The 11511-nt window shown below is 40.1% G+C and overlaps 1 non-coding gene across 1 annotated transcript; it reads right to left on the bottom strand.

Annotated features, from left to right (window-relative positions):
• Positions 1-2428: 2428 nt before the first annotated feature.
• On the bottom strand, positions 2429-2532 carry LOC115833408. Its single transcript, XR_004028843.1, has one exon. It is a non-coding gene; the product is annotated as a U6 spliceosomal RNA (small nuclear RNA).
• Between the last annotated feature and the right edge of the window lie 8979 nt (positions 2533-11511).

An 11511-nucleotide genomic window follows, 5' to 3' on the forward strand; every position in this document is an offset into this window, starting at 1 on the left:
ATATGCTTCCTATAGCTTCTTGGGCTACCCAAGCCCTGATACCTCCCACCAGGAGGGCAGATGCAAAGAAATGAAATGATTCCTCTGCATATTTCTCACAGAGATTTTTCTCCTGTACAAAAGACTGATTTTCCTTGTAATATAGCTCAGGCGAGTGATGTATTTAAAGAAGATCTTTGAGTTTCTGTTGATATTGCTCATTGGTAATTGTCCTTCCAACTTGAATTATGGAAATGGGTATTGGATCCATTTAGTTTCGCTTTATTGAGATTTGGGGAGTAAACATTCAGCAAGGTTGGACAGAAGTGGCATAAACACCTTCCCTAATAATAGTGCTCATGTTAACTGCCACTGCTTACTACAAGTGCCAGCATCTACAAATGGCATGGGAAGTTAACATTTTTCCCAGGGTGCCACAGGTTTCTAAAGGAAACCTTTGATTTGTGAAAAGAATTCCTTTGCATCAAAAAGGCAGAGTAGCGTAGTAGAAAGAAGGCTGGGATTGGAGTCAGGAAGAAGTGTTTAAGCTCTAACTTTGCCACTAGCCAGTTTCTGTAACGTCAAGATCTTGTAGCAGTCTCTTAAGTGGGACCCTCCCAGCCTGTATAGCCTCATTATTTTTACACATGAGGCATCTTAACAAGCGTTGAGATAAGGTCCCAAACTGTTGTCCCATTTTAAGTTTTGGCTTCCAGACCAAAACAGAAATCCCTAAACATAATTTTCTTGTTCCTCTCCAACCTTCACAACCTGGTCTCATTCTACTTGGACACACTGCAGAGGTAATGCAATCATGTTCATGAAAAATTATTATTATATTGTTTTGAGACAAAGTCTTGCTGTGTCATCCAGGCTGGAGTGCAGTGGCACAATCACGACTCACTGCAGCCTCTAACTCCTGGCCTCAAATGATCCCTCCACCTCAACCTCCCAAATAACTGGAACTACAGGTGTGCACCACCATGTCCAGCTATTTTTGTTGTTGTTATTTTTTTTTTGTGGAGACAGGGTTTTTCTATGTTGCCCAGTCTGATCTTGAACCCCTGGCATCAAGCAATCCTCCTGCCTCAGCCTCCCAAAGTGTTGGGACTACAGGTGTGAGCTACCACACCCAGCCTCATGAGAAACTTATTAATGAACATAATGACAATAGTCACAAGATCACTGCCATAGTTGGTATTTTGTAGCCCTTTCCTTTTAAACATTTGAGAGTTCTCAGCAGCATTTTTGGTTGATTTTTATATATTTATGTATTTAACAGAGCTGCGCTGACTTCTTTTTTTTTTGAGACGGAATCTTGCTCTGTCACCCAGGCTGGAGTGCAGTAGCGTGATCTCGGCTCACTGCAACCCCTCCCTCCCGGTTTCAAGCAATTCTCCTGCCTCAGCCTCCTGAGTAGCTGGGATTAACAGGCACATGCCACCATGCCCGGCTAATTTTTGTATTTTTGGTAGAGATGGAGTTTTGCCATGTTGGCCAGGCTGGTCTCAAACTCCTGACCTCAGGTGATGCCACCTTGGCCCCCCAAAGTGCTGGGATTACAGGCGTGAGCCACTACGCCTGGTTGACTTCAAACTTTTTAAGACTCTCATCAATGAACATTTCTTGCTTCTGAGGCCCTTTCAGGGTTTCCTTCAGCTCAAAATACTCAGCATGCCAAGGCACCATATTTGGGATATCATGTTTTGAGCCCTGACAAAAACAAATGCCAATGCTACTCTTACAGTTACCTTCTCTATTTTTTATTCGTGTCTCACCTATCTCCATTGTTCACTTAATAAACTCAGTACTTCTAGCTTAGGGCTAATTGACATGGCTGATCAGTAGAAATTGGTATAGAGCCCACTTAATACTCTATAAGTGTTCTTAGAGAAGTTCTGTATGATTAAGAACTGGTCAAGAGGGGAATAATACTTTTACACTGATCCTTATAATTACGTTAAAATCCTTCATGAATGGGTTTTCTTGACATCTCTTACTACTCAAAGTAGTTAATGAGCTAGATGTAGTAGTATTTAAAGTAGACTTGTTTGATTAAGTGGACAACCCACTCCTTAATGTATTTTTTTTCTTTTTCTTTCTAAAAAATATAAAACGCAGGCCAGGCACAGTGGCTCATGCCTGTAATCCCAGCACTTTGGGAGACCGAGTGTGGTGGATCACCTGACTTCAGGAATTCGAGACCAGCCTGACCAATATGGTGAAACCCCATCTGCACTAAAAATACAAAAATTAGCTGGGCATGGTGGTGGGTGCCTGTAATCCCATCTACTTGGGAGGCTGAGGCAGGAGAATCAGTTGAATTGGGGAGGCGGAGGTTGCAATGAGCCAAGATTGTGCCACTGCACTCTAGCCTGGGAGACAGAGCCAGACTCTGTCTCAAAAAAAAAAAAAAAAAAAAAAAAAAAAAAAATATATATATATATATATATATATATAATGCTCTATGAATTTGTGTGTCATCCTTGACCAGGGACAATGCTAATCTCCGTATCATTCCAATTTTAGTATATGTGTTGCCACAGTAAGCACTTAATATATTATATATATATTATTTTGACATGTGGATCCAGCTGTTTTGTTTTTACATTTTTCATTTTGAAGTAATTTCTTTTTTTTTGAGACGGAGTCTTGCTCTGTCCCCCAGGCTGGAGTGCAGTGGCGCGATCTCGGCTCACTGCAAGCTCCGCCTCCCGGGGTTCACGCCATTCTCCTGCCTCAGCCTCCCGAGTAGCTGGGACTACAGGCGCCCGCCAACACGCCCGGCTAATTTTTTGTATTTTTAGTAGAGACGGGGTTTCACCCTGTTAGCCAGGATGGTCTCGATCTCCTGACCTCGTGATCCGCCCGCCTCGGCCTCCCAAAGTGCTGGGATTACAGGCTTGAGCCACCGCACCCAGCCTCATTTTGAAGTAATTTCAAACTTACAGGAAAGTTGCAGGAAAGTAAAAAGACCTCTTATATAGTTTTCATTCAGATTCCCCAATTATTTACATTTGCTTTATAATCTCTTTAAATATATATTTATATATAATATATGTAATTAATATTTCTATATATTATATATAATATTTATATATACATAATGCATTCTCCTCTTCCTTCTGATTAGTTGATTCTAATTTTCTTTGAATAAATTAAACTCTGTAATGTTTTTTAAAACGATTCTTTTTAAGTAAATATATTAGTATTTTTTCTGAATTAACGGAAAGTTGCAGGGATGATGCTCGCTGCCCCTAAATATTTCAGTGTGTATTTTCTACAAGATAAGGGTACTCTCATACATAGTCACAGTACTGCCATCAAAATCAGGAAATTAACATTTATACAATACCATCTAATCCACAGATCCCATTCGAATTTCACCAGTGGTTCAATAATGTTCTTTATAGCAATCAATTAGTCAATAAATAAAATATATTTTTTAATCTGGTCCAGAATCCATCCAGGATCATGTGTCACATTTAACTGTTTTAGTTTTCTTCAATCTGGAACTAGTTCCTCAGTTATTCCTTGTCTTCCATGACGTAGACATTTTTAGAGCACAGTTATTTTGTATAATGTCTCTCGGTTTATATTCGTCTGATATTCCTTATGAGTAGATTCAGTAATGTATTTTTGGCAAGAATATCACAGAGCTGAGATTGTGTTTTTGTCAATGTATCATATCAGGAGACACTTTGAACTGTCCCATTACTATTGATCTTAATTTTAATTGCTGGTTAAGTGGCATCTACCAGATTTTCCCACTGAAAAGTTTTTATTTTCCCTTTGTAATAAACAAGCATTTTGAGAGAAAATATATTGAGACTATGTAAATATCCTGTTCCAATGGCAATTTTCTAGTATTATATTTTTGTACATTTATTAGTCAGCATCCTACTGTACGGAAGAATTTTTCTTGCCTATCTGTCTGTCTATCTATCTATCTATCTATCTATCTATCTATCATCAAAACATAGTCCTATGAATTGCTATTTTGTAAAGTTGGTGCAGAAATAATGTTTTAGCAACTTTCTGGATATCTTTTAATCTAGTCAAGTTGACACCTAAAATAAACCATCACAGACAATATATCCAACTGCCTAAAGAACAGTATAATAGTATAAAAATGTTTATGGAATGTTTTCTATTTTGCAAGCATTTTCTCCCTAATACTTCACATGTATTATCTCATTTCATTCCTCCCAACAGCTCTTTGAGATAGTTACTGTTACTTTCTTGCTTTACAGTTCAGGATATTGAGGCAGAGAAGTTAAGCAACTTGCCCATGGTCACACAGTTGGTCTCATTGGCACCTTGATAACAGAGACTAGGCCTTTGACTACTACACTCTGCTGACAACTCGAGATACCCCAGACTTAATCATCCTCCCCTACAAGCCAGCACCCCTTCCAGTCTTCCAGATCTCAGAGAGAGTGATGCTAGTAACCATCTAGTTATTCAAGTGGAAACCTAGTTATCATACTTGATTCCTTCCTAGCCTTTAATGAGAACTTGTACTTCTCCCAGCATGGTACTTCCTATTTGCATTGTAATTGTTAATTTTCTTGTATCCTTCTTTAAATCCTTGAGAAAAGTGGTGGTGTGATGTTCATAGTTGTATCCAAGGTACCTAATATCCAGATGTTAGTACCTAGCACAGGACCTGGCACACATTCAGTACCTATTTGTTGAATCAACGAATGAATGAATGAATTGGTAGAATTAAGCCTTTTATAAGTGAGCAGTTAGAATAGAAAAATGAAGTGACTTACTCGAAGTTATACAATCAGGAGTGGCATATTTACCATAAAGCAAATGAGGCTTAAGTTTCAGGGCCCATCACATAGATGGCCCCTCCCAAAATCCTAGGATGGGCCTTTGGAATTTGTTCATTTTGTCTTGTTTTTGCAAAATTTGCAAATGGTTAAGGCCATTGTCTCTTTCCATTTCGACTTCTTCATCACACTCCTCCTTCTTGTTGAATGGCATCTGAGTGGCTGCAGGAATTTTGGGGATCAGGCTAAGCGGAATTTGAAATGGGGATACATTTAGCTAAAGTTTAGTGGAATATATCTATGTTATTTGTGGTCACCTAGGGGTATAATTATGTTATTGTTACCTGCCAAGGATAGGAATGGCTGGCAGGAATTCTCTACCACTCGCTGTGCCATTTCACCTGGCACATGTCATGGAATTGCTGGCCTAGAGCTTATATCCTGATATGAATGTGTCCCTTGGTGCTCATCATTGGAAGTATGTGAGTAATGGAGGAGAAACAAAGTTGAAATGTACAGAACCAGAAGCTGATCTATGGAGAATTCTTCTCAATATTGCAGGTTATATATGAAAGATACTTGATAATGTTCTTCTTATTTTCATAAAAAATTACGTGATATTAGTAATGAAGAACTTTGATGTTGGCCGGGCGCGGTGGCTCATGCTTGTAATCCTAGCACTTTGGGAGGCCGAGGAGGGCGGATCACGAGGTCAGGAGATCGAGACCACGGTGAAACCCCATCTCTACTAAAAAATACAAAAAATTAGCCAGGCGTGGTGGCGGGCGCCTGTAGTCCCAGCTACTTGGAGAGGCTGAGGCAGGAGAATGGCGTGAACCCAGGAGGCGGAGCTTGCAGTGAGCCGAGATCGCGCCACTGCACTCCAGCCTGGGCGACAGAGCGAGACTCCATCTCAAAAAAAAAAAAAAAAAAGAACTTTGATGTTGAAAATACTTTTCTAAACTGTCAATAATAATAAAAATTTGATTAATGATGCTAGAGGAAAGATTGAGTTATCTTTCTATTTTCTCTATGGAGATATCTATTGTAAAATTATCGTTATAGGAAGAGATAATCTAAGAATATGCAGCTTAAAAAGAAAGAAAAATGAGCCCAGCACGGTGGCACACACCTGTAAACCCAGCACTTTGGGAGGCCAAGGCGAGCAGATCACTTGAGGCCAGGAGTACAAGACCAGCCTGGCCAACATGGTAAACATGGTAAAGCCCTGTCTCTTCAAAAAAATACAAAAATTAGCTGGGTACAGTGGTGCATGCCTATAGTCGCAGCTACTTGGGAGGCTGAGGCAGGAGAACTGCTTGAGCCCAGGAGGCGGAGGTTGCAGTGAGCCGAGATCACACCACTGCACTCCAGCCTGGGTTACAAGAGTAAAACTGTCTCAAAAAAACAAAAAGAAAAAGAAAAATGTAGATATGTGTGAAGCAGTTAATTAATATAAATATTATGTCATTTAAATGGATTTTCTAATGTTTGTGGTATTTCAGCTTTTGAAAATATGTACTTTGTTGTATTTTCTAAATTCTAGGTAAATATTCATTTTGTTACTGAATTCTGTTTTTACATTTTTGGCATCATTTTTCTTAGTGACAGCCCCACAAATTGTATATGATTTTTGGGAGGTGGGCTGGTCAATTACAAAAAACAACAAATTTAAAGGTTAAAACTGCTGGAATTTTAGGCAGAATAAAAAGTCCAGGAAACCTGGATCCAGTATGACAAGGCATGAGGTAAGTGCTCTATAAATGTTTGTTGAGTGAGTGAATGAATTAATGAGTAAAGAAAGCATCTTTTTAAATTTTATAAAATTTATATGATATATATATATATTTTTTTTTTTTAAAAAGACAGAGTCTCGCTCTGTTGCCCAGGCTGGAGTGCAGTTGCTCAATCTCGGCTCACTGCAACCTCTGGTCTCAAGCAATCCTCCTGTCTCAGCCACCCAAGTAGCTGGGATTGCAGGCACGCGCCACCAAACCCGGCTAATTTTTGTGATTTTAGTACAGATGGGGTTTTGCCATATTGTGCAGGCTGGTCTTGAATGCTTGGCCTCAAAAGATCCATCTGCCTTTGCCTCCCAAAGTGCTGGGATTGCAGGCGTGAGCCACCACGCTTGGCAAGAAAGCACCTTTTTACACAGGCTTCTTGGGCATGGAAGACACTCGGGGAAATACCAGTTGGTTTGCAGTTGGGTCAGGGTGGTGGCAACTAGGGGGAAAGAGGTTCCACTTGAGGTCTCTGATGAGTAGGGACCTGTGCTGAAGTAGAAGTTATCACCTCTTCTCCACCTTGTGAAGAGGCTGAGGATATGCCAGTTGGAGTTAGGTGGAAAGTGGTCAGTGGTTTGCAAGGGCATGACAGGGAGGTAATCTATATTCTAGACTCATTCCCTCATCCTGGATATTTTCTCTACCTTTGGTAATGAGGTTTTTAGCAACAAAATGTGGGGCTGGCACATATCTCCCTTGTTAATAGATGTATTACCATATGACTCTTTCCAAATAGTAAATCACATTAAAAGGATATGCATTTCTAGTTACTTGTAGTCGCAGCAGAGAAAAATAAAAGACAAAAGTTTGTGTTACTCTAAGATCACAGAATCATGAAAAAAGATAGTGATAATTTGGAAAATGGAAATCATAAATCATTGTTTTTTTTCTTTGTAATTAAATCACGCTTCTTTTTCTTTTCTTTTCTTTTTTTTTTTTTTTTGAGATGGAGTCTCGCTCTGTCACCCAGGCTGGAGTGCAGTGACGCAATCTCAACTCACTGCAACCTCTGCCTCCCAGGTTCAAGCAATTCTCCTGCCTCAGCCTCTTGAATAGCTGGGATTACAGGCACGCGCCACCACGCCTGGCTAATTTTGTATTTTTTTTACTAGAGACGGGGTTTCTCCATGTTGGTCAGGCTGGTCTCAAACTCCTGACCTCAGGTGATCCACCCGCTTCGGCCTCCCAAAATGCTGGGATTTACAGGCATGAGCCACTGTGCCTGGCCCCAAAAGCCACCATGCCCGGCCCTAAACCACACTTCTTATAATATTGAGAACAAATCATAATTTGATTTGGGCTTTGATCTTTTCAAAGACAGTCATGTTTGCTTCTACTTTTTCAGGTGGATTGTTTAAAGTCCTCAAGGGGAAAACAAACAAAAAAATAGGCAAAAATCTTGCATCTTTATTTTCAATCATTTTGTTTATTTTTCAAAGATTGATAAATGTGAAATGTAAAAGTACTCCACAAACAGCCCCCAGATACGCTGAAAGAAAAGAGAATGTTGTTTTCCATGGTAGGTAAAGTAGAAGGTTTTACGGTATATGTTTCACTAACTTATTATGATTTTTGAATAAAATGAATCCACGTAATCATCACATTGTATTTTCCAATTTAATACTGAGTTATCAGTCACTGGGCATTTTTTAAACGGCAAAAATGCTTTATTGGAATAATTGGAATAAATATAATGAACACAGATATCTCCCTTTTACATTCAAAATATAAGTAAAAGGATGATATAAAATATTCAGGACAATTTTGATAACAAGAAAACCACCCATAATCTCCACAACCTATTAATAATATTTTAAATTTTGGTTAGTATCATTGAAGACTACTTATGCATATGCATATTTTTCCACATGATTGCAACCATTAGGTAAATAATATCTATTTATTTATTTATTTTTTATTTTTATTTTTTTTGAGACAGAGTCTCGCTCTGTCGCCCAGGCTGGAGTGCAGTGGCACGATCTAGGCTCACTGCAAGCTACGCCTCCCGGGTTCATGCCATTCTCCTGCCTCAGCCTCCTGAGTAGCTGGGACTACAGGCACCTGCTACCACGCCCGGCTAATTATTTGTATGTTAGTAGAGACGGGGTTTCACTGTGTTAGACAGGATGGTCTCAATCTCCTGACCTCGTGATCCACCCGCCTCGGCCTCCCAAAGTGTTGGGATTACAGGCGTGAGCACCACGCCCGGCCCGGTAAATAATATTTTGTAGTCTGAATTTTTCTGTTGCATTCTGTCTTAAACATATGCGCTCCCATGTTTCTGCACAATCTTCAAAATGATCTTGTTAATGGCTGGATAACATCACAGTGAGCAGATGTGTGCTCCTTTATTAAGCCATTCTCCTGTGGTGGTGTGTGGTAGGTAATACAAGCTACCATGATGGTATGTCCCCTTCTGGAAGGTGGAGGAGAGGAGGGTGGGAAAGAAAGAATGGAACATACTGAGGAAAATATTATTACTTTAAGACTTGAATCGATTTCCCCCTGTTATAAAAGTAGTACATGGTAATTATGGGAAAACCAGGAAATCCCAGGGTATACGAATTTTAAAAATTTAAAAAACCAACTATAATGTGTTTACTTGGTGGTCATTCTAACCCCAACAGTAAGTATAGCTGAATCTTGATGATTTCAAGAGCTAATAAACTTTTGGATCATCATTTAATACTGTTTCTCCAGATTTTTCCACATCTCAGCAAGTTTACATGCTGCAGGAGGGGAAAACAAAAATTATCTTGTCACTTTTTAGACATATTTCATTTGGACTCTAAACAGTGTCACCAGTCTTATCTTTGGTGTTTGGAATGGGGTTTGAATATTTCCCAAAATTAAACCATCCCAAAAGCATGAATAATTGCTAGCTATTGAGATAAATTAAAAACAAAACAATCAAACAAAAACAAACAAACAAACAAAAAACAGAAAGCTGTAACAATTATTGGGGAGTAGAGTGGTTAATTCCAAAAGAAAAACCTTTTTAAAGGTTAAAATTACTGCAAGTATATATGGAATACGAGTGCAGCTTCGCAAGGGGACTCTGTTCAAGAGGACAGCTCTCTTTTAGATGGGTGGGTTGTGGTATATTTGCTAAATAGCTGCAGTTAGTTCCTTACAAGCAAAACTCATCCTTCAGCTTTTCAATGAAAGTACCCTTTTAAGGGTGGGTAGATAATTTTAGGAACTGTTGGCATTTTGGGTGGAGCAATTATTCATTGTGTCGGGCTATCCTGCTCATTGCATGGTGTGATGGTTAATGTTGAGTGTCATCTTGATCCGATTGAAGGATGCAAAGTATTGTTTCTGGGTGTGTCTGTTAGGATGCTGCCAAAGGAGATTAACATTTGAGTCAGTGGACTGGGAGAAGCAAACCCACCCTCAATCTGGGTGGACACAATCCCCTCCCCTGCCAGCGCGGCTAGAAAAAGCAGACAGTAGAAGGTGGAATGAGCAGACTTACAAGTCCTCTGACCTTCACCTTTCTCTTGTGGTGCTGGATGCTTCCTGCTCTCGAACATCGCACTCCATATTCTTCAGCTTTTGGACTCTTGGACTTACACCAGTGGTTTGCCAGGGGCTCTCGGGCCTTCAGCCACAGACTGAAGGCTTCACTTCCCTACTTTTGAGATTTTGGGACTCGGACTAGCTTCCTTGCTTCTCAGCTTGCAGACGGTCTATTGTGGCACCTCATCTTGTGATTGTGTGAGTCAGTACTCCTTAATAAACTCCCTTTCATATATACATCTATCCTATTAGTTCTGTGCCTTTAGAGAACCCTGACTAATATACACGGCATTTAGCACTGGCCCTGCCCACTAAGTGTCCCTCCTTCTGACAAAAAAAAAAAAAAATGCCTTATGTCCATTTCTACAAGGCCCTTGGGGTTAAAGTGGGATCAACTTTGGTTAAGGATCACAGATTTGGTTTCTAAAGTACTAGCCTCTACTTTGAGAAATGGGCTCAGGAATCGTGATCACTAGGGTAGGAATCTGAAAATATATATTTTTTTCAATTAAAAACATTTTTTTAGAGATGAGGGTCCTGCTATATTATCCCTGCTGGCCTCAAACTCCTGGGCTCAAGTGATCCTCCCAACAGCTTCCTGAGTTGTTGGAATTTCAGGCATGAGCCACTGGGCCCAGCTAAAAATCTTTTTAGTAAGCTCTTCCAGTGATGCTAATGTAGCCAGTCCTCAGAGAGGCTTTGAGGAGTCAGGGGCTTACAGCAATAAATGACTCCCTGCTCCCTCCCCCAAACCTCATTCATCCACCCTCTCCCCTCCTTCTCTATAATGCTCTAAAACCTCATCCTTGCTTTACAAAAAAAAAAAAAAAAAAAAAAAAAAAAAATTCCCCAGCTCCTAGAGAAAGGGGAAAGATTGTTTTGTTATATGCCCATCAGGGAGGGAACACTGAACATTCAACTTGGCTTCAAAACTTGCCAGTATAACACAGTGTTTATATTTCCACTTTCACAGATGAGAAAACTGAGGCTCAGAGAGGGCTGCTAATACTAATGGCCAGCTACTATGTACTATGTGTCTGCATGTGCTTGATTCCTGACAGCAGTTTTGTGAGATATGTACTCCTAATGTGTCCGTTTTACAGATGAGAAAACTGAGACTCGAAGAGTCTTGCAGAAAGTTGTGCAGCCTACAAGAGCAGCTGGTGGAGCTAGAATTCAAGTCTGGGCCTTCTCATCTCAGATCCTAAATTTGTTTCTGGGGCCCAGCACTGCCTCTGTGTCAGGGGGATACGGACCCTACCTGCTTTCTAAATGACCCCTTCAGGAAGTTGGAGGCTGAGCTGAAAAATCAGGGCCAGGCAGGATTGGAATATTTGAATAGCAGTAATAAAAATTTGGTAGGAAATGAAGACAACTGGCTGCTAGTTTCATTAAACATGCCCCCAGAACACAGGCTAAACTGAGATAGTTAATCAAAGACA

Source organism: Nomascus leucogenys, chromosome X, assembly GCF_006542625.1.
Source record: "Nomascus leucogenys isolate Asia chromosome X, Asia_NLE_v1, whole genome shotgun sequence".
Classification (NCBI taxonomy): Eukaryota; Metazoa; Chordata; class Mammalia; order Primates; family Hylobatidae; genus Nomascus; species Nomascus leucogenys.